At 41.2% G+C, this 21,225-nt stretch overlaps 1 long non-coding RNA gene across 1 annotated transcript in view; it reads right to left on the bottom strand.

Moving 5' to 3' along the window:
- The window catches only part of LOC122174682 (uncharacterized), a 54,739-nt gene that overhangs the window by 3,155 nt on the left and 30,359 nt on the right, over positions 1 to 21,225 (bottom strand). Inside the window, exons 3-7 of the long non-coding RNA XR_010600519.1 lie at positions 12,532 to 14,140; positions 10,409 to 10,485; positions 6,739 to 6,875; positions 6,290 to 6,359; positions 1,748 to 1,801 (exon numbers count right to left, since the gene is read on the bottom strand). This is a non-coding gene — a long non-coding RNA (uncharacterized LOC122174682). The remainder of the gene's footprint in view (positions 1 to 1,747; positions 1,802 to 6,289; positions 6,360 to 6,738; positions 6,876 to 10,408; positions 10,486 to 12,531; positions 14,141 to 21,225) is intronic.

Here is a 21,225-nt window from a genome sequence, read left to right as displayed (position 1 = left end):
GGAATTCCAGAAGGTAATGCAGGTTCCAGTCAATACTGTGCTACATTATGTAACCTTGGTTTCCCTGAAATACTATGCCTGAAAACTTCTGCTACAAAATGGATAATTGACTGTTCTCTCAACCCCCACCTGACTGAAAGAACAGGACCATAGCCTATCATTAGTAGACTGCCCTGTCTTCAAGACAAACTGTACTACAGAGGCAGCTCACTTAAAGAAGTGATGGTCTCACTGGGAGATAGAAAAATTCCTTTCCCCAGTACTGTTCAGTTGAAGCAGCCTCAAAGAGCCTTTAGCTAAATCTGTATGAGGTTCTAGGAAGACATTATAAGAATGACCATTCTGGGTCAGAACAATGGTCCATCTAGTCCAGTATCCTATCTTCCAACAGTGGTTGGTGCCACATGCTTCAGAGGGAATTAACAGAACAGGGTAATTATTGAGTGATCCATCCACTGTTGTCCAGTCCCAGCAAGGGGTTGCATCCCTGACCATCTTGGCTAATAGCCATTGATGGACCTATCCTCCATGAACTTTATCTAGTTCTTTTCTGAGCACAGTTATAATTTTGGCCTTCCCAACATCCCCTGGCAACAAGTTACACAGGTTGACTGTGTATGTGTGTGTGAAGTACTTCCTTATGTTTGTTTTTTGCTATGCTGCCTATTAATTTCATTGGGTGACCTCTGCTTCATGTGTTATGTGAAGGGAATAAATAAAATTTCTTTATTCACATTCTCCACACCAGTCATGATTTTATGGACCTCTCTCATATTCCCCCTTAATAGAATCTTTTCTAAGATGAACAGTCCCAATCTTTTAATCTCTCTTCATTATGGAAGGTGTTCCATTACCTCTAATCATTTTTGTTGTCTTTCTTACTTTTTCCAATTCTAATGTATCCTTTTTGAGATGGGGCAAGCAGAACTGTATGCAGTAGTCAGCTGTGGACGTACAATGGATATATAGATAGTGGCATTATGATATTTTCTGTTTTATTATCTATCCCTTTCCTAATGGTTCCTAAGATTCTGTCCGTTTTTTTAACTGCCACTGCATATTGAGCACATGTTTCCAGAGAACAATCCACAATGACTCCAAGATCTCTTTTTTGAGTGGTAATAGCTAATTTAGACCCCATCATTTTGTATGTATAGTTGGGATTATTTTTTTCCAGTGTGCATTACTTTGCACTTATCAACATAGAACTTCATTTGCTGTTTGGTTGCCCAATCACCCAGTTTTGTGAGATCCCTTTGTAACTCTTCATAGTTAGCTTTGGACTTAACTATCTTGAGTAATTTTGTATCATCTGAAAACTTTGCCACTTAACTGTTTATCCACTTTTCCATATCATTTATGAATATGTTGAACAGCACTGGTCCCAGTACAGATCCTTGGGGGATCCCACTATTTATCTCTTTCCCTCGTGAAAACTGTATTCCTACAGTTTTTTCCCCCCCATCTTTTAACCAGGTACTGATCCAGGAGAGATCCTTCCCTCTTATCCCATGACCGTTTACTTTGCATAATAGCCTTTGGTGTGGGACCTTGTCAAAGGTTTTCTGAAAGTCCAAGTACATTTGATCACCCTTGTCCACATGCTTGACATGCTTGACGCCATACTCAAAGAATTCTAATAGATTGGTGAGGCATGATTTCCCTTAATAAAAGCCATGTTCACTCTTTCCCAACATATCATGTTCATGTTCGTCTGATAATTCTGTTCTTTACTGTAGTACTGTACCTGGTACTGAAGTTAGGCTTACCAGCCTGTAATTGCCAGGATTACCTCTGGAACCTTTTAAAAAAAATTGGTGTTGCATTAGCTATCCTCCCAGTCATCTGGTAAAGAGTTTGATTTAAGCAATAGGTTACATACCACAGTAGTTAGTAGCTCTTCAATTTCATATTTGAGTCCCTTCAAAACTCTTGAGTAAATACCACCTGGTGACCTATTACTGTTCAATATATCAGTTTGTTCCAAAACCTCCTCTACTGACAACTCAATTTGGGACAGTTCCTCAGATTTGTCACCTAAAAAGAATGGCTACCTCACATCCTCTGCAGTGAACACCGATGCAAAGAATTCATTTAGCTCTACTGATTGTTTGGCATGCTTCCTGCTTCTGATGTATTTAAAAAAAAATTGCTTAGTTTTTTTTAGATTCAAATCACCTAACCATTTATTAGTGTTTAACAAGTTAAGTATATGTGAAAGCACCTGTACAACCATTGTAAATAATATTTTTAAATGTGCTATTTGCAGATATAGGACATTGTTTGCCCTTTCCATTATTTATGTTGTGGGTGGTGACTGATTACAAGCCTGCAGTTCCTGGTTACTCCTCTGATAGTATTTGAATGGCTCCATTCTGTGCACAGGTATTATATATTAACAGAATAAAATAAAGATGGATACTTGCCCATCAATATTTGTCACACTAAAGTCTGAGTACTAATGTGATATTCCCCAAAGGAATTCTGGCCCTCAGTCTTCATAGTGGTACAAAGCAATAGCTTTTCATCAATGAGGGCAATTCATAGAATTGTAGGATTGGAAGGGACCTCGAGAGGTCTTCTAGTCCAGTCCCCTCGTGGCAGGACTAAGTATTATCTAGACCATACCTGACAGGTGTTTGTCTAACCTGCTCGTAAAAATCTCCAATGATGGAGATTCCACAACCTCCCTGGGCAATTTATTCCAGTACTTGACCATGCTGACAGTTACGAAGTTTTTCCTAATGTCCAACCTAATCTTCCCTTGCTGCAATTTAAGCACATTGCTTCTTGTCCTATCCTCAGAGTTTAAGGAAAATAATTTTTCTCCCTCCTCTTTGTAACAATCTTTTAAGTTCTTGAAAACTGTTATCATGTCACCTCACAGTCTTCTCTTCTCCGGAATAAACAATCAATTGTCCCTCATAGTCATGTTTTCTGGACCTTTAATCATTTTTGTTGCTCTTCTCCGGACTTTCTCCACTTTGTCCACATCGGTCCTGAAATGTGGCACCCAGAACTGGACACAATACTCCAGTTGAGGCCTAATCAGACAAGAATTACTTGTCGTGGCTTGCTTACACCACTCCTGCTAATAAATCCCAGAATGACGTTTGCTTTTATTGCAGCAGCAGCAGCAGCAGTGTTACACTGATTCATATTTAGCTTGTAATTCGCTATGATGCCCAGATCCCTTTCTGCAATACTCCTTCCTAGGCAGTCATTTCCCATTTTGTATGTGTGCAACTGATTGTTCCTTCCTACGTGGAGAACTTTGCATTTGTCCTTATTGAATTTCATCCTGTTTACTTCAGACCATTTCAAGATCATTTTGAATTTTAATCCTATCCTCCAAAGCACTTGCAACCCCTCAGAGCTTGTTTCATTCACTCTGAGACCAATTTTTCAGTTTTTCATTTTGGCCACTGAACCAAAAAATGAATTATTCACCCAGCCCTACTCACAACACAACTTGTGAGCCTCATCCTCTTTTCTCTACTAACCTTAACCTTCCACTTAGTTTAGAGTGACAGTTATGTGTGAGAAATTACCCCTCACAGTATGAACCTCTGCCTCTAATAGTAAAAAATAAAAAATAATAATAATAAAAAAATCCTGTGCAGCCTACTAAAGTATCTTGAGACAGTAGATATCTCAGTGAAACTATGGAGAATGGTGTGGATTCTTCCACAATGACAAGAAATAATAGGGTCATAAAAAAGTGTGAATCTGTGATGCACATAAACTAGTTATTTTCTTAATTCAATATTTCTCAATAATTATGCTTATTAAAAGCAATGTGATAAAGTGGTCTGAGCACAAGACGCTTTACATAGGGAACTCCTGACTTCTAATGTCAATTGAACAGGTCTGGCAAGCAGTGATTAAGTGAGAGGTCACTGTCTCAAGAGTCTTGAAGTCAAACTGGTATAACTTGGTTTTTAACAACTCAGTCAATAGAAAACAAATTTCCCGCAGTCCAAGCATTAAAGTTAGGGTTAGTGTATGTACTGCTGTGGAAGGTGTCATCATTTATGTTGAGCATGGTGATTTTCATATCCCAGAAGCTGTTAAACTGATTTTTTTGTTCAAATGGGAGGTATAGTTCTTCTGAAACACTTACCTCTAACACATTTTGAAAAGTTCTCTTGCTTACAAATTCTCCTTTGAGAAGTGACAGAAGTGTAAAGTAGGTTAGAGATAATGCTTGCAGGAGGAGAGCTCTGCTTTCTGAGATTTTCTGGAGCTCATAAAAAGGGTGTGGTGGCAGAGTCTACCTGTGTGAAATAGGGGAGTAGTTGGTGGAGAGGGCATGAAGGAGATGGGAATGCTTTTATTCACCTGGAAAGCTTTAACCATTTTGCCTTTCCCTGTCCACCTCTATCACCTCCACACATACAACTCCTTTCATGCTCCCTCTATGCTCCTCTTCCTGTCTACTCTCCCCTTCCCCAAATACCAAAATGTCACTTTTCCTCAGCCAGCCAAACTAAGTGTGGGAATTTCTAGGCCAAACTATTTGGGAGATGACACACAAGATGTTAAATTTGTTGAATAAACTACAGCTAATTTATTTTTCCAAAGCCAATGTGTCACAGTTTAGATCAATTGCACCAGTATTTCCCCCTCCGTGATCCTGCCAGGGGACCCATTCTAAGATTTATGGCTCTCCAGCCATCATTTCTGCTCGGCAGAGATGTGCATCTCTCTCCCTCCGGACCAGGGTATTTCCAGGCTGCACAGTTCCCTGCCTACACTGTGAATTATCCAGCAAGTCAAACTGCTTAAGCCAGCCTGCTTAGCCTTCTCCTCAAAGGCTATAAACAATGTAATTGCCCACAATTAAGTTTGCACACTGCTCTGTCTAAGCAAGCATATTTATTTTTAAAGTAAAAACAATAGAAGAACCTACACACATGCTAATAAGCTTAGCAGAGGTTACCCCAACTCCACCAATGGGTCTGGCAGGTGAACAATCCTTCAGATCCCTCACAGAGGATTTTCTGTGGTTACAAATTTATAAGACCTTTTGCTCAGAAAAAGAACACTGATAGAAAGGTTTAGTCCCTCCTTTATACAGCTTGGACCTTTTGATCTGGGAACAGGTAATTCATAAAAAATGGCTTTCTTAGGGCAGAAGGTTGGGTCAAGAAGTCGAAATTGGCATTCCCTTCCTCTCAAGTATTTCCTTGGTATTCCACTCAATCAAATGTTTATTCTTGTCTGGCCCATTGTTTAAAATAGTCCTTTGATGCTCATAACACTTCCCAGGGTTTACATTAGTTATGTCTTCCCTGCTAAAAAAGCCACAATAATACGAAACTTTTGCCCTTTTAATACAATGAACTCCAAAGAAATCTTCTCTCACCTGGAGGTAGGAAATCAAAAGCAAGTCAAATCACTCAAAAAGTCAACAAAAGGTCAACACCTATGTTGGACGCTTTGCACAACTTTTTTTATAGAGGCCCCTCTATCCCATTGTTGCATTTTGCAACTCCCAGTTCTCATCCCCAGACCTGACACAAACTTGAAGATTTTCTGGGTCTTGATTGTCCTTAAATGTTTTTGGGGATTGAAGGCAGAAGATATTGAAGCAATAAAAAAAAATGTTACTAACTTATAATAAACTTACTTTGTCTTAGTAAAAATTGAGAATAAACTTGGATGAAGTTTCTTGTGGACCTATTTCCCTCTCTTCCGCACACTTTCATTAGACTATGTAAGTTTGTAGTTATGAAAATTTGATACTTTTTCTTTTGTGAACTACACTTTTAAACTTCCAAGAGTTCTTGTGTGCACAATTTAGCAACCATTTTTGTTCTCCAAATAGATACAGCCTGTTACAAGGAGACTCATACACTGTACTCTTATAACCCACTGGTGAGTGCCAGTACCTGGGGATTGAAGCAGGGACCCTACAGCGCTAAAAGCATTAACTGCTACAGCATGAACTAAAGAGTAACTGGGCCTTTAACAACTCTTATCCTCTGTGGATCAACACAGAGGGGAAACTTGTAACACATTCTTGTTCATTCTTGTTTTCTTTATTCTAAAATAAGTCATTTTAGGCTGTCAGTTCAAGGTTTGCTCTTTCTACATAGAAACAGATTCTGTCTGAAAAACAGAGGGTCAGATCCATAGCTGGTATAAATTGGTGTAGCTCCATGCAATGGAGCTTTGTATGGAGCTACGCTCCTTTGTATGGGCTGCACTGATTTACACTAGCTGAGGATCTGCCCCAGAGAGAGGAAGGGGAGGGACAGAGTACTATTGTGCTAAGGCCACTCACTTTAATGTGAGCCATGGTTGAAAGGTCCCAGAGGCAAATGCCCTAGTAGCAATTCCCACATGCCCAGCATCTACCTGCAAGAGAAAAACAGAAAGGAATGTTATAATGAATAGCATCCAGATGTTTAGAAATACTAGGCTAAATTATCTGCCCCCCAGAACAACCCTAAATCTCAGGCTTATTAGCAAGTGAGCACCTGCAACCACCTGTCCTTCCTGTTTCTTGTTCAACCAGTAAAATGCTTGTGGGGTCATTGCCACATGTGACACAAGTATTGGGGACCAGAGGGACCTGTTCCTTGATGAGCTCTGACCTGAATAATACTCATCTGAATTCTGGGAGGGGAAACTCAAGAATGAGGGAAAAAATGTTAGTGCAGCCAGAAGAGAGAGAGAGAGAACACAAAAGATAAAATGCCATACAGTCACATGAACCAACAACAAACAGACTTATCTCTTGCAGGTGGGGCAGTGTTCCTCATGAGAGATGCCAGAGATAAGAGATTTGCAGTGTTGCTGTAGACATGTTGGTCCCAGGATATTAGGGAGACAAGGTGGTGAGATAATATCTTGGATTGAACCAACTTCTGTTGGTGAAAAAGACAAGCTTTTAGAGCTTACAGAGAGCTCTTCTTCAAGTCTGGGAAAGATACTCACAGGGATGGTGCAAGGAAGTTTCGATCCCTCAGCGAAACTTCCACCACGCGCCCCCCCCCAGCCCTGCGGCAGCTCCCTGCCCTCCCCCCGCCCTGAGGCGCCCCCCCCCCCCCCCACGGCAGCTCCTCCCCCCTCCAGGGAGCTGTGCGGCAGCTCCCCACCCCAGCTCACCTCTGCTCCGCCTCCTCCCCAAGCACGCAGCCCCCGCTCTAATTCTCGTCCCCTCCCAGGCTTGCGGCGCCAAACAGCTGATTGGCACCACAAGCCTGGGAGGCGGGAGAAGTGGAGCAGCGACGGCGTGCTCGGGGAGGGGGCATAACAGAGGTGAGCTGGGGTGGGGAGCCCTGTGGCAGCTCCCCCCACACCCTGAGGCACCCCCCACCTGCAGCAGCTCCCCACCCCCCCATCCTGGGGAGCTGTGCGGCAGCTCCCCACCCCAGCTCACCTCTGCTCTGCCTCCTCCCCGAGCACACTGCCCCCGCTCTAATTCTCTTCCTCTCCCAGACTTGTGGCGCCAAACAGCTGATTGATGCCGCAAGCCTGGGAGCCAGAAGAAGTGGAGTGGCCGCTGCATTGGGAGAGGGAGTCTGAGCCGCACATGTCAGCACGCACCACTGGCAGCCCAGCCCAGGAACGCTGTAAAAAAAAAATTGGGGGCACCGCTTTTTGGCGTCCTCAAATCTTGGCACCCTAGGCAACCGCCTAGTTTGCCTTAATGATAGCACCGGCCCTGGGTACTCAGTGTCACAGCTTAATACAAGGTGGAACCAGGGCCAGCTCCAGGTTTTCTGCTGCCACAAGCGGTGGGGAAAAAAAAAAAAAGCCGATCGGCGGCACTTCGGCGGCAGCTCAATCGCACCACTCCATTCTTCGGCGGCAGTTTGGCGGCGGGTCCTTCACTCCCTCTCTTCCTCTTCAGCGGCAGCTCAAAGAGGAAGAGAGGGACTGAGGGACCCGCTGCCGAATTCCTGCCGAAGACCCGGACTGGCTGCCCCAATAGCGGACGGAGTGCCGCCCCTTTGTATTAGCCGCCCCAAGCACCTGCTTCCTTAGCTGGTGCCTGGAGCCGGCCCTGGGTGGAACAGATTGTAAGGAGTTATGTTGTAAGATACCATTGAAGTGGGCAGTTAACTCTTTTGCAAGTGTAGGACAAAGGAGGGTTAGTGGGCGATAGATTGTTGCAAGGAGCCACAAATCAGTGTCTTCATTGAATCCATATTTTTTAGGGTCTAACGAAGTTATGAATGTAAGGCTATGTCTCCACTACAACCTATGTCAGCATAACTTATGTAACTCAGGGGTGTAAATAAACCACCCCCCTGAGCGATATAAGTTCCACTGACATAAGCGCTCATGTGCACAGCGCTATGTCTGCGGGAAAGCTTCTGCTGCTTGCAGAGGTGGTTTTATTATGCCGACGGGAGAGCTCTCTCCTGTCAGCATAACACGTCTTCACCAGACATGCTGTAGCAGTAGTGCAGCTACACTACAGACATGGCCTAAGACAGGCTCATCTCTTGAAGGTTTTGTACAGATTTCCTTTGAGGATAAGGACTGAGAGGTCAGCTATGGAGTGATTGTTTTTGAAAAGCAGAGACAGCCAGGAGAGTGCCATTGTTATTGGCTTCTGCCCTGGCACGTGAGCCAGCGTGAGGGCATTGAAGGCTGCTATCAAATCCCCCCTCAGTCTTCTCTTCTGCAGACTAAATAACCCCAGTTCCCTCAGCCTCTCCTCATAAGTCATGTGTCCCAGCCCCCTAATCATTTTCGTTGCCCTCTGCTGGACTCTCTCCAGTTTGTCCACATTCCTTCTGTAGTGGGGGGACCAAAACTGGATGTAATACTCCAGGTGTGACCTCACCAGTGCCGAATAGAGGGGAATAATCACTTCCCTTGATCTGCTGGCAATGCTCCTACTAATACAGCCCAATATGCTGTTGGTCTTCTTGGCCAACATCCATAAGGGACTCTTGGCTATGAAGGAAAGAGCACCATCTAGTGGCAAAAAATCAGGGCACATATTGGGTCAGGAGAAAACCAAGATTTCAATAAACTGCAAAAGGGCAATACTTAAAAATCTTTTTGCTCTTTGATTTTAATTGGAAAATGTGTTGGCAACACACCATCAAAGTATTAAGGGGGAAATGCTGCCCTCAGTCTACACATTTCTGTAACATGGAATAAATTGGTTTGAGATCTTCAATGGCTTTGTACTGAGAATATGATCTGCTGGAAATAAATAATCAATAACATGTGATCATGATGAGATCTGCCTGGCCCCCATGTCTAAAACCGAGGAGTCTCTTTTTCCACCACTTTTGTAACAGGGCCTGGGTACAGTCTGTCTATGGCCTCTGCTGCCAAAACCATAAGCTCTTTGTATGTCCCAGTATGAAAAAAGGCAGATCTCCTATTAATGTAATGAGGTAAATTATTACATATTAATTTAATAATTCCTTATTAATTATTCCCATATTAACTTAATGAGATAAATTAAAGGCGGAATAATTTACCATCTTTGATGGCAGAGTCTCCTCTTGTGCCAGCCCATGACATTGGAATACTCCTGTCTTTCAGTACACACCAACACATATTTATGTCATCTTTCCAGGGACAGCACAAAAAATGTCCGTTTTCCTTTTTAATCTTATGCGAGTGATGCTTTATGTATTGACTGTTTGGCAGGGATTATTGAGGGTTTCTCGTTCATCTGTGCTAGGATTTATTGGGCTATATTTAATTTGTCTCCTTACGTTTGTTAGACAGTTAGAGGCCTTTGGAGATGGGTTCCCCATTGTGGAAATCCCTACAGGACAAACTTCACTTGGGATATTTGTATGAGGGAAGTATGAAATTCTTGGTAGTGGGGTAGTAACTTTATTTCAAGGATCATCCAAGGCTAAGAATATTAGGAGGTAACTTTAACCAGGGATATTCTTAGGGTCAACCTCTATCCTTGGGTGTGCATTTGGAGCTCTGATGGTTCAGTGAAGTCAACAAAAACCTCATGTAAGCAAAATTTAACTCTCCAGAATATTGGGTTTCAGTTGGGGATTTTCTTATTGGAGGGATGGGAGAAATTACTTTAGCATAGGGCAGTGGTTCTCAACCTTTTCCATGAACTACTCCACCCGCTAGCCCCCTATTGCTTAATGGGAATGCTTCCCATATCAAATATCCCTGTCCCTCCCCCAAACCACTAAAAGACAAATTGTAACAAGTTTCTTGAATTTATAATGTTCCTTGAAATATTTCATATCGTGTTCCAAACAGCATAAAAGTCTTTAGTTAGGTAAAAACAACCTATTATTGTATTGTCATTCATCTCAGCTGTGATAGCTCTGTTTTGCTGGGTATATGTATGTGGGTGAAGCAAAAGACTGCATTGCTACTGCAAGACTTTAATAAGTTCTTTATCATACTACTCTTTATTTAGAAGCTGACACAGTTTAATCCAATCTACCTTAGTTATGAGCACTGTCACCGCTGTATCAATGAGCAGGTCTTCAGAAGTGTGTTTGTTTGGAGGTTGGCATTGTACTGTAAGAAGATAACACTGCATTCAGAAAAGTGCTATATAAGAGCAAGGCTCCATTGGTAATATCTTATTTATGCCTTCTTTGTATTCAAAATTGCAACTGTTTTATTTTAAATTGACTTAAAAACTGATTTAGTTAAACTGGTGCAATCTGTGTATTCACTCTATTCAATTTAAGTATCACTTGTGTTAATTTAACTCATGAGTTAAGCTAAATTGATGCAAGTTTAAATAGAATAAAGAGTGTTTAAACATAATTTTGCACCAATTTAATGAAACTATTTTAAAATCACAACTTTAATTAAACTGGTAAAAACCTTCATTTAAAAAGTATTTTTAACATCATCTTTTTACTTGTGGTTTCTGACAGGATGGCTCTTGCAGGTCTGCCACGGATGTGTACATGCACATCTTAGTGAGAGTCGAACGTGGCATTCAAAAACTGTGTCCTTATCCTGTCAAATATTTTCATTGTAAAAGCAGAGGAAAAGCAAGAATGTCTGACAAGATTGATTTCCCAGGAGACAATTTTTTTTGTTTGCTTTGGTAACTAACTATAATGGTCAAATGCATTTTTTGGTGGTCTATACAAACAAGAAACATGGAGTTAATCATAGAATCATAGAATCATAGAATATCAGGGTTGGAAGGGACCTCAAGAGGTCATCTAGTCCAACCCCCTGCTCAAAGCAGGACCAATTCCCAACTAAATCATCCCAGCCAGGGCTTTGTCAAGCCGGGCCTTAAAAACCTCCAAGGAAGGAGACTCCACCACCTCCCTAGGTAACGCATTCCAGTGTTTTACCACCCTCCTAGTGAAATAGTTTTTCCTAATATCCAACCTGGACCTCCCCCACTGCAACTTGAGACCATTGCTCCTTGTTCTGTCATCTGCCACCACTGAGAACAGCCGAGCGCCATCCTCTTTGGAACCCCCCTTCAGGTAGTTGAAGGCTGCTATCAAATCCCCCCTCATTCTTCTCTTCTGGAGACTAAACAATCCCAGTTCCCTCAGCCTCTCCTCATAAGTCATGTGCTCCAGACCCCTAATCATTTTTGTTGCCCTCCATTGGACTCTTTCCAATCTTTCCACATCCTTCTTGTAGTGTGGGGCCCAAAACTGGACACAGTATTCCAGATGAGGCCTCACCAATGTCGAATAAAGGGGAACGATCACGTTCCTCGATCTGCTGGCAATGCCCATACTTATACAGCCCAAAATGCCGTTCGCCTTCTTGGTAACAAGAGCACACTGTTGACTCATATCCAGCTTCTCGTCCACTGTGACCCCTAGGTCCTTTTCTGCAGAACTGCTACCTAGCCATTCGGTCCCTAGTCTGTAGCAGTGCATTGGATTCTTCCGTCCTAAGTGCAGGACTCTGCACTTGTCCTTGTTGAACCTCATCAGGTTTTTTTTGGCCCAATCCTCTAATTTGTCTAGGTCCCTCTGTATCCGATCCCTACCCTCTAGTGTATCTACCACGCCTCCTAGTTTAGTGTCATCTGCAAACTTGCTGAGAGTGCAGTCCACACCATCCTCCAGATCATTAATAAAGATATTAAACAAAACCGGCCCCAGGACCGACCCTTGGGGCACTCCGCTTGAAACCGGCTGCCAACTAGACATGGAGCCATTGATCACTACCCGTTGAGCCCGACGATCTAGCCAGCTTTCTATCCACCTTACAGTCCATTCATCCAGCCCATACTTCTTTAACTTGTCAGCAAGAATACTGTGGGAGACGGTATCAAAAGCTTTGATTATCAATGTTAACTTTGAATACAACAGTACCAGTTGACAAAGAACAAACTCCATGCAGCTATTTCCTCCTTCTACTTCTATTTGTGTTAACTGATGTCACACTGGAGAGAGAGCCAAGTGGTGTGATCAGAACATCTCTGAGACCTGTATTTCTCTCTTCTCTGTGTGTATAAAAGATCACAAAGGTTTAGAAATCTAGAGCAAGACCCCTGAGTGGCTTTTCCATTAACTTGCTATGTCATCTTGGGCAAGTCACTTAAGCTTATTTTAGCCTCAGTTTACCCACCTATACAAGAGGGTTGATCATCTTTCTTGACCTCCCAGGGATGATACGAAGCTGAGCTACTGGGTGTTGGGAGAGCAGGCTGAGATCCTTGGATGACAGGCACTATGTAAGAGTAGTGTAATACAAGATATTTTTCTAGTGTGGTTGTTCATAATGCCATTAATACACACACTGGCTAAGATGCTACTTTCTAAGTAGTATAACACTCCCATTAGATGTCAGTTGTCTCCACATGGATTGGTGACATACATTTTTCATTGTGATGTATATTCTTCTCTTCATACACATGCATAACTCATCAAGTTACATAAGAATGGCCATACTGGGTCAGACCAAAGGTCCACCTAGCCCAGTAGCCTGTCTTCGAACAGTGGCCAATGCCAGGTGCCCCAGAGGGAATGAACAGAGCAGGTAATCATCAAGTGATCCATTCCCTGTTGCTCATTCCCAGCTTCTGGCAACAGAGGCTAGGGACACCATCCCAGCCCATCCTGGCTAATAGCCATTGAAGGACCTATCCTCCATGAATTTATCTAGTTCTTTTTTGAACCCTGTTATAGTCTTGGCTTTCAAACCTCCTCTGGCAAAGAGTTCCACAGGTTGACTGTGCGTTGTGTGAAGAAATACTTCCTTTTGTTTGTTTTAAACCTTTGGTGTCCCCTAGCTCTTGTGTTATGAGAAGGAGTAAATAACACTTCCTTATTTACTTTCTCCACACCGGTCATGATTTTATAGATCTCTATCATGTCCCCCCTTAGTCGTCTCTTTTCTAAGCTGAAGATACATAAGAGTACATACCTCAGCACCACCAGCCAGCAATGGAGAAACTGTAAATGCTAGACCTATCATTCCAAATCCATCTCTTCTGGCCTTAGAATCTATTGACTACACTGGAGTTACATCCAGGGTGAACTGGCTCCAGTCTGTTCTGTCAATACAGCTTATTCTACTGATGGCCACAGCATCTTTCATATGGTCAGTAGTCTGGTTTCTTTTCTTAACAGGAGGCCCTTTGTTTATCCATTTCCTTCCTCGCCCACGTGATGGGCTTGTCCCTCAAATAACAATACTTAGGTGCCCTGTGTTATTGCATTCAGTAGAGGCAGCAAATCCATTCAGTGCATTCTTGTTAATGATTGGATGGACATGATTAGATATCAATTAAATCTGTTTATAAAAACGTTCTCTCCTTCTCTCCACTTGATGGCAGTATTGCAAATAGGATACTTAGAAAGTGCATCACTGCAGCGCTGTGGTTGCACCCAGATACCTTATTTTAAGCATCTCAGAACTTAGTGATATTTTTGTCACACTTTGAAGCACTATAAAGTATAAAGAAAAGCTTATTTAGAACTAGGGACAGAGCAAAGAGATTTCATTACTGGTGTTTTACAATCTATAATTATAGGCTTTCCCCAGGATTGGCAACCTAGACAATCATCATTTATTGCTTAATTTATAAATAAATCTGATATGTTGATTTCCATTTTTGATGTCAGTCCTACATTTTTCTCCTCCTTCATGATCCAGCTGCTAATGTGTATTAAATCCCTTTTCAGGAAATGTTGTTGAGGATGGTAGTCTCGCAGACTGATAGAACTCCACACAGCTCCCTTGAGGAATGAATCAGAAAGCTTTTATTAATGAGCAGCACTTGAACTAAAATGTTAGTTAAAAATGGGGGGAGGACTAAATGTGAGTCACACAGTAAGCACATTGGTGCAAATGCACAATTAGAGCCTTAAGCCATCTCTGATAGCTGATGGTCACATTCTACCTATGTGCTGAAGGCCTCTTCACCCTTTGAGATACTTGGATGAAAGGCACTCATAAAGTTCAAAGTATGTATTCATATGAGGGCAGAGTTAATGTTATTGTTACGTGGAGGGAGATCTGTCTACCTGTGAGGCGGGTTGCTGCAAGTATATGGAAGACGTGAGAGAGGTAATATCTTTTATTGGACCAACTTCTCTTGGTGAAAAAGACAAGATATCATTAAAGTTAGCTGTGGGCACCTTAACTGAGATTTTCCTAACCCTTTTTTGTTTCAATTCCCACCTTTACCACTAACAATGTTGGAGGTTTTTTGTTTTTGATTTTCTCAACAACTAAAAAAATACTCTGAATTTCTATAGCACTTCTATCTGAGGTGCTATAGAACACGTAAACATGAATCAGTTAAGCTTCACATATGCCCTGGCAGGTAGGGAAACACCGAATTAATATCTTCATTTTACAGATGCAATCATGGGGTGCTCACCACCTCTAATGATCAGGTCATTGGCCAAGCTCACACAGTAAATCTGTGATAAAGCCAGAAATAAAACCTGTGTCTTGTATTTTGTGTCTCCATTTACACCCATACAAAGTACACCTATTTGAGAGGAAAATTCTGACTTGTTAGTACTTTACAGACCCTTTGCACAGGTGCACGACTCCACCAAGGCAAAGCAGAGGAGAATCGGGTGCTCTGACTTGCAGTCCTGTTCTTCAGTTCCTGGCATACTCCCAAGGCCTTTTTCTGCAGTGCTAGTGTCAGTGTTGAACCACTTATCTCCCACACTACACTGTGTATTTCAACCTCCAAAATTGACTAACGTGATTCTGCAGAAATCTCACTTCTGTAAATCTCTGCCCTGCAGTTTAGAAGCTTGTATTGAATGTCTGAACTGTTTTCTATCCCCAGTGGCTTGTGCTACATACTGTAAGAAACAGAGAGGGGAAACAATGATTATTTACTCAATAGAAAGGAACAGAACCAGTAGGGCAATAAATATGATTTTCATGCTTCCGAGAGAATATTGCAAAAACAATAGATGCTAGAAAATTAGGACTGTTGATTAACCACAGTTAACTCACACTAATAACAAAAAATTAATCACGATTAAAAAACTAATTGTGATTAATTGCACTGTTAAACAATAGAATACCAATTGAAATTTATTAAATATTTTTGGATGTTTTTCTACATTTTCAAATATATTGATTTCAATTACAGCACAGAATACAAAGTTTACAATGCTCACTTTATATTATATTTGATTACAATATTTGCACTGTAAAAATGATAAAATAAATTGTATTTTTAATTCACCTCATACAAGTATTGTTGTGCAATCTCTTTATCATGAAAGTGCAATTTACAAATGTAGATTTTTTTGTTACATAACTGCACTCAAAAACAAAACATTGTAAAACTTTAGAGCCTACAAGGCCACTCAGTCTTACTTCTTGTTCAGCCAATTGCTAAGACAAATAAGTTTGTTTAAATTTACAGGAGATAATGTTGCCCACTTCTTATTTACGTCACCAGAAAGTGAGAACAGGCGTTTGCATCGGACTTTTGTAGCCGCAGTGCAAGATATTTATGTGCCAGACATATTAAATATTCGTATGTCCCTTCATGCTTTGGCCACCATTCCAGAGGACATCTTTCCAGGCTGATAACGCTCGTTAAAAAAATAATGCATTAATTAATTTTGTGACTGAACTTCTTGGGGGAGAATTGTATGTTTCCATCTCTATTTTACCCACATTCTGCCATATAATTCATGTTATAGCAGTCTCGGATGATGACTCAGCACATATTGTTCGTTTTAAGAACACTTTCACTCCAGATTTGACAAAATGCAAAGACAATACCAATGTGAGATTTCTAAAGATGGCTACAGCACTCGACCCAAGGTTTCAGAATCTGAAGTGCCTTCCAAAATCTGAGAGGGATGAGGTGTGGAGAATGCTTTCAGAAGTCTTAAAAGAACACTCTGATGCAGAAACTACAGAACCTGAACCACCAAAAAAGAAAATCAACCTTCTGCTGGTGGCATCTGACTCTGATGATGAAAATAAAGATGCGTCTATCCGCACTGTTTTGGATTGTTATCGAGCAGAACCCGTCATCAGCATGGACATGTCCTCTGGAATGGTGGTTGAAGCATGAAGGGACATATGAATCTTCAGCGCATCTGGCATGTAAATATCTTGCGACACCGGCTACAACAGTGCCATGTGAACATCTATTCTCACTTTCAGGTGACATTGTGAACAAGAAGCGGGCAGCATTATCTCCTACAAATGTAAACAAACTTGTTTGTCTGAGTGATTGGCTGAAGTAGGACTGAGTAGACTTGTAGGCTCTAAAGTTTTACATTGTTTTATTTTTGAATGCAATTATTTTTTTGTACATAATTCTACATTTGTAAGTTCAACTTTCATGATAAAGAGATTGCACTACAGTACTTGTATTAGATGAATTGAAAAATATTATGTTTTTTTTTTACAGTGCAAATATTTGTAATAAAAAATAAATATAAAGTGAGCACTGGACACTTGGTATTCTCTGTTGTAACTGAAATCAATATATTTGAAAATGTAGAAAACATCAAACAATAATACAATACCATTTATTAAAATATTTTTGATCAGTGCAATTAATCACGTGATTAATCGTTATGAATTTTTTTAATTGCTTGACAGCCCTATAGAAAATAAAAGCTACTTGATAGTTTCCCTTTCAGTATGATCAACTTTTTTGTTGTTGGAAGTTCTTGCATTCATGGCAGTAGAACATCCCACCATTGATCAGCATTATTAGTGATGAGGGAGTGTTGTGAAACAAAATGTATACAAGAGGCAAACCAGTAAAAAATGTTTTTATGGTTGGGTGGAAAGAATAAAGCACTTATTAATTATAAACAAATTGGATCACTTCTGACAACCATAGGGTCTGCATCCTTTGCCCTTTCTGGCTACTCAGTAGCAAATAGCTCTGTTTCTAGCATGATTTTCATTTGCTTCCAGATGTTATCTTAGGATTTTTGTTTTCTTTTATTTCTAGTTCTATGTATATCTTTGGTCTGAGAGAAGGGTTAGAAACTGTTTCTAACTGTGGGTTAGAAAAATCAGGTCTATCTGGTTGCATAGACAGATCTAGTCAGATCACCCTAGATTTGAAGGATGAAATTCTTACTCCCAATTTATAATTCAGTGCTGTTATGGTTGCTGCATCCAGGGCCGGCTCCAGACACCAGACAACTAAGCACATGCTTGGGGCGGCACCTGGGTAAGGGGCGGCCAATCTTGGGGTGGTGGGGGGCAGTGCGGCGCGGGGCAGCATTCCACGGGGGGGGCGCTCCGGTGGCGCGGCGCTCGGCGGGGGGTGCTCCGGCGGCGCGGCATGCGGTGGGGGGGCCGCGCGGGGCGCGGCGTTGGGGGGGGTTCTGGCGGCGCAGCGCTCGGCGGGGGGGTTTCCGGCGGCGCAGCGCTCGGCGGGGCGGTGCTTTTTTTTTTTGCTGCTTGGGGCAGCAAAAAAGTTAGAGCCGGCCCTGGCTGCATCTCATCTGTTTTTGGATCAGTTTGACAAGAAGGTGCTGCAGAGTGTCTTTAACAGATGCAAGAATCTGCAGGCAAAACAATAGTATGGCCAGTCCTCACCTGCTTAGGTTTTTGAAAATGTAACATAGGTTACTTAGCTCCTATAAGTCTTAGAACAGGGTGGGTTACCCAGATGTCTCCTTAAACTTTTAGAGTTTAGTTGCACATAGACACATTCTCAACAATATCTTTGATCTTTTGTTAACCTTGCATGAATCATTTATTGGAGTAACAATTTGACAAGATGACATTAAAAACTTATAAAATAAATATCATACAAAATATTGTACTCTTAGCTCTAGTCTTCAAATGGACATGTCTAACAGCGCTGGTTATACAATAAGGGTCTGATCCAAATCTCATTGAAGTCATTGGAAGTCTTTCAATTGACTTTAGTGACCTTTGGATCAGATGCTAATAGTGGAGAACAGCTAGAGGAGAGACTAAAAGCACTGCTTTGGTAAACTTATTTTCAATCATAGTGAAAGAACTTGCCTTTGCATTAGGACTTTGGGGGATATTCTGAGTAACCAATGTCTTTTCCAACACCTCATTTACTATATAGGGATCAGTTTCCAAAGGGACCACAATCCAATCTCCTTAAAATTGCACCCTCAAGTTTTGGGTAAATACCTGATCCATTAAAGTCAATGGCAAAACACTGACTTCATTGTGGCTAGGATTTCACCCTCTCTATTTACCTGTTAGCAATGGTGCAACTTGCGTTTGTTAATGCAGCCTGCATTGTACAATGGAAAGCAAGGAGTTGGTCAACTACCCTACCTGATCTGCAGGCCATACTCTACTCCTCCCAGTTACATCAGCACAATTCCACTGACATCAAAGGAACTTCACCAGTGCAATTGAGAGGAACATTTTGCCAGGTGAGTGCAAATATGACTTGCACAAGCATTTATGAGGTTTTGTACTTGCAAAAATTTGGATATAAACTGAGGGTATAATTTTAGATGCTACTTTTGGAAATTTGGCCCAAGAATTTACACTGAGGGGAATCACAGATTGTCCCCCTCAGAATGCATAATCCTTGACCACTACAGAGAGGTTCTTACCCCCATAGAATAGAAAGCAGCCTCTGCAGCTGCAAAGCCCAGGAAACTCACAGAGCTTCTGTAGTCCCAACCAAATCCAATCAAAATTTTCCCTGTTGGGTAGGCCAGAGTCTGAGGGCCAGCTCTGGGCCCCACTCCATCTTCTTTGCATTACTGTGACGGCTCCCAGATGTCTCCAGGATAAGGAAACATAAATATGTCATAGTGCCACCTTTGCCACCCTCCTTGCGTCCTGCCCTGAGTGCACTGAAATGCATTACAAATTGCGTCTTTAAAATGTGATACAAAGGAGTGTGGGGGCAGATATGATCTGTTCAAATGATACCTGCTTCCACATATCATCTTATATTTCTGCTTTGCTTTTCTGGTTCAATATGCCAACAAAAATAGCTGAAAACAAAAAATGGTAATACAGATAAAATGATAATGCCAGCCAAGGAAATCACATGCAAGACAAAGAACGCCCTTCATGGTACATCCGTCTCAGCAGATCCACCCCTGATTGCAAATGCCCATGACTAATAGCGTAGGTTTGATAATGCTGAAATATGTGTTATTGATGTGCTGGAAAGGCATCAGTTTGGTAAAATATTTCCTATCTCAGTCTGCTGCTGGCAGCCAGCAAAAGCCTGTGAGAAAAAGAGGCAAGAACTTTACTGTTCCGGAATCCCCATGAAACTCTGAAATTTATCGTATTAATTGATACAGTTGTGAACAATCATAATTATTTATTTGATCAGATATAACCGCAACTGTATATATGTAAAATCTCATTGTCCTGCAGTGTTATACATTTTAAAGTATTATAGGTTCTTGTGATAAAAGCATGTATATGAACAGAAGGTATATGTGTATATATAATCTGAACATATTAGTGTCATTTAATGTCATCTATACATAGCTATACAAATTAATATTATCCAAGATGGCAGAACCTGTGGAAAGATTGGAAAACACACCAAGAAATCCTCCACACACATAAGTTTAAGAAGATACAAAGCTAAATTGAAGTCCTAGAAATCTCTCACATTGCATTGCTCTGAGCATTCAACACTAGAGCAGTTAGATATGAAACTGTATCAAACCTGTCAAGACCCAAATGCAGGCTGCAATGGGTGACAAAGATCTAAAATGAGGGGTGCACACAAATTATTCATGCAGGCATGTTTAAATGTTGTAGGATTCCTTCTTTTCACATAAATAATTATTTCTGTAACCTCAGTTTCATGTTACTTTATACCTGGTCTAAGTAACTTTTAACAATAAAAGTGAGAGGACACTACATTTGTGTAGAATGTAGGGACCTTTGAGACTCAAATGAGTGATGTACTCTTAGGAATATGGTAAATACTATACAGGATCAGACCCAAGGTCCACATAGTCCAGTATCCTATCTCTGACAGTGGCCAGTACCAGAGGAAAGTGTAAGAACTCTGCAATAGGCAGATGTGGAATAATCTGTCACCCACGTTAGATCTCATCCAGATCTCCAATCATTAGAGATCGGCTTAAGCCCTGAAATATAGGGTGCAATAGCCCTTTCACACAATTTGTTATTAATTTTGATGACTCTGGTTAGGCAGTTTATCCATATAAATGTTTATTCCCATTCATTCTCTAAGAGTTCTTTGTTTTTAATTGCCTTTCTCGCTTTTTCCTTTAATTTAGTGTCCTTTTTATTAATAACAAGCACCAACCTATGCTACTCACTCCATAAGTATGGCCTTAAAAGGCAATGCAGAGAGGAATTATTACTTCCCTAGTCTTGCATATGAAACTGCCAAGTAAACACCTCACTCTAGGATCTGCTATTTTTGCATCAGTATCACACTGGAAACTCATGTATAATTGGTTTTATATCTTGCAGATTTTTTCCCCCTCACTTCATCTGGTGGTAAAATAGGGAGATCATTAAAAGCCTGTCCTTCTGTTAAAAATGCTACACAAATAGCAGTCTCTTCTGAATATGGAGAAATTTGAAAATCTTTTTGTAATGTTTCATGATCTTCACTTTGGGCTCAAAAATGTAACCTGTGTTTTTATGGGTGAGAAATATTGATATGATATGCTCACTTGATTAGTCTAAGGCTATTAAAAGTCCAGCCACAGAAGTTGCTGAGTGACTTGTTAGCACCTGTGTTTCACAGTCACAGAAGGACTAGGATGTAAGTGAATGCCAGTGACAAAGTATTTATCATACTGGTTTAGTGAGATAATACAGAACAGTGTTTTATTACATGACAAAACGGAG

This window comes from Chrysemys picta, chromosome 4 (genome assembly GCF_011386835.1).
Source record: "Chrysemys picta bellii isolate R12L10 chromosome 4, ASM1138683v2, whole genome shotgun sequence".
Taxonomy (NCBI): domain Eukaryota; kingdom Metazoa; phylum Chordata; order Testudines; family Emydidae; genus Chrysemys; species Chrysemys picta.
The sequence above is the reverse complement of the archived record's forward strand: the minus strand, read 5'-3'. Positions and strand labels throughout refer to the sequence as shown.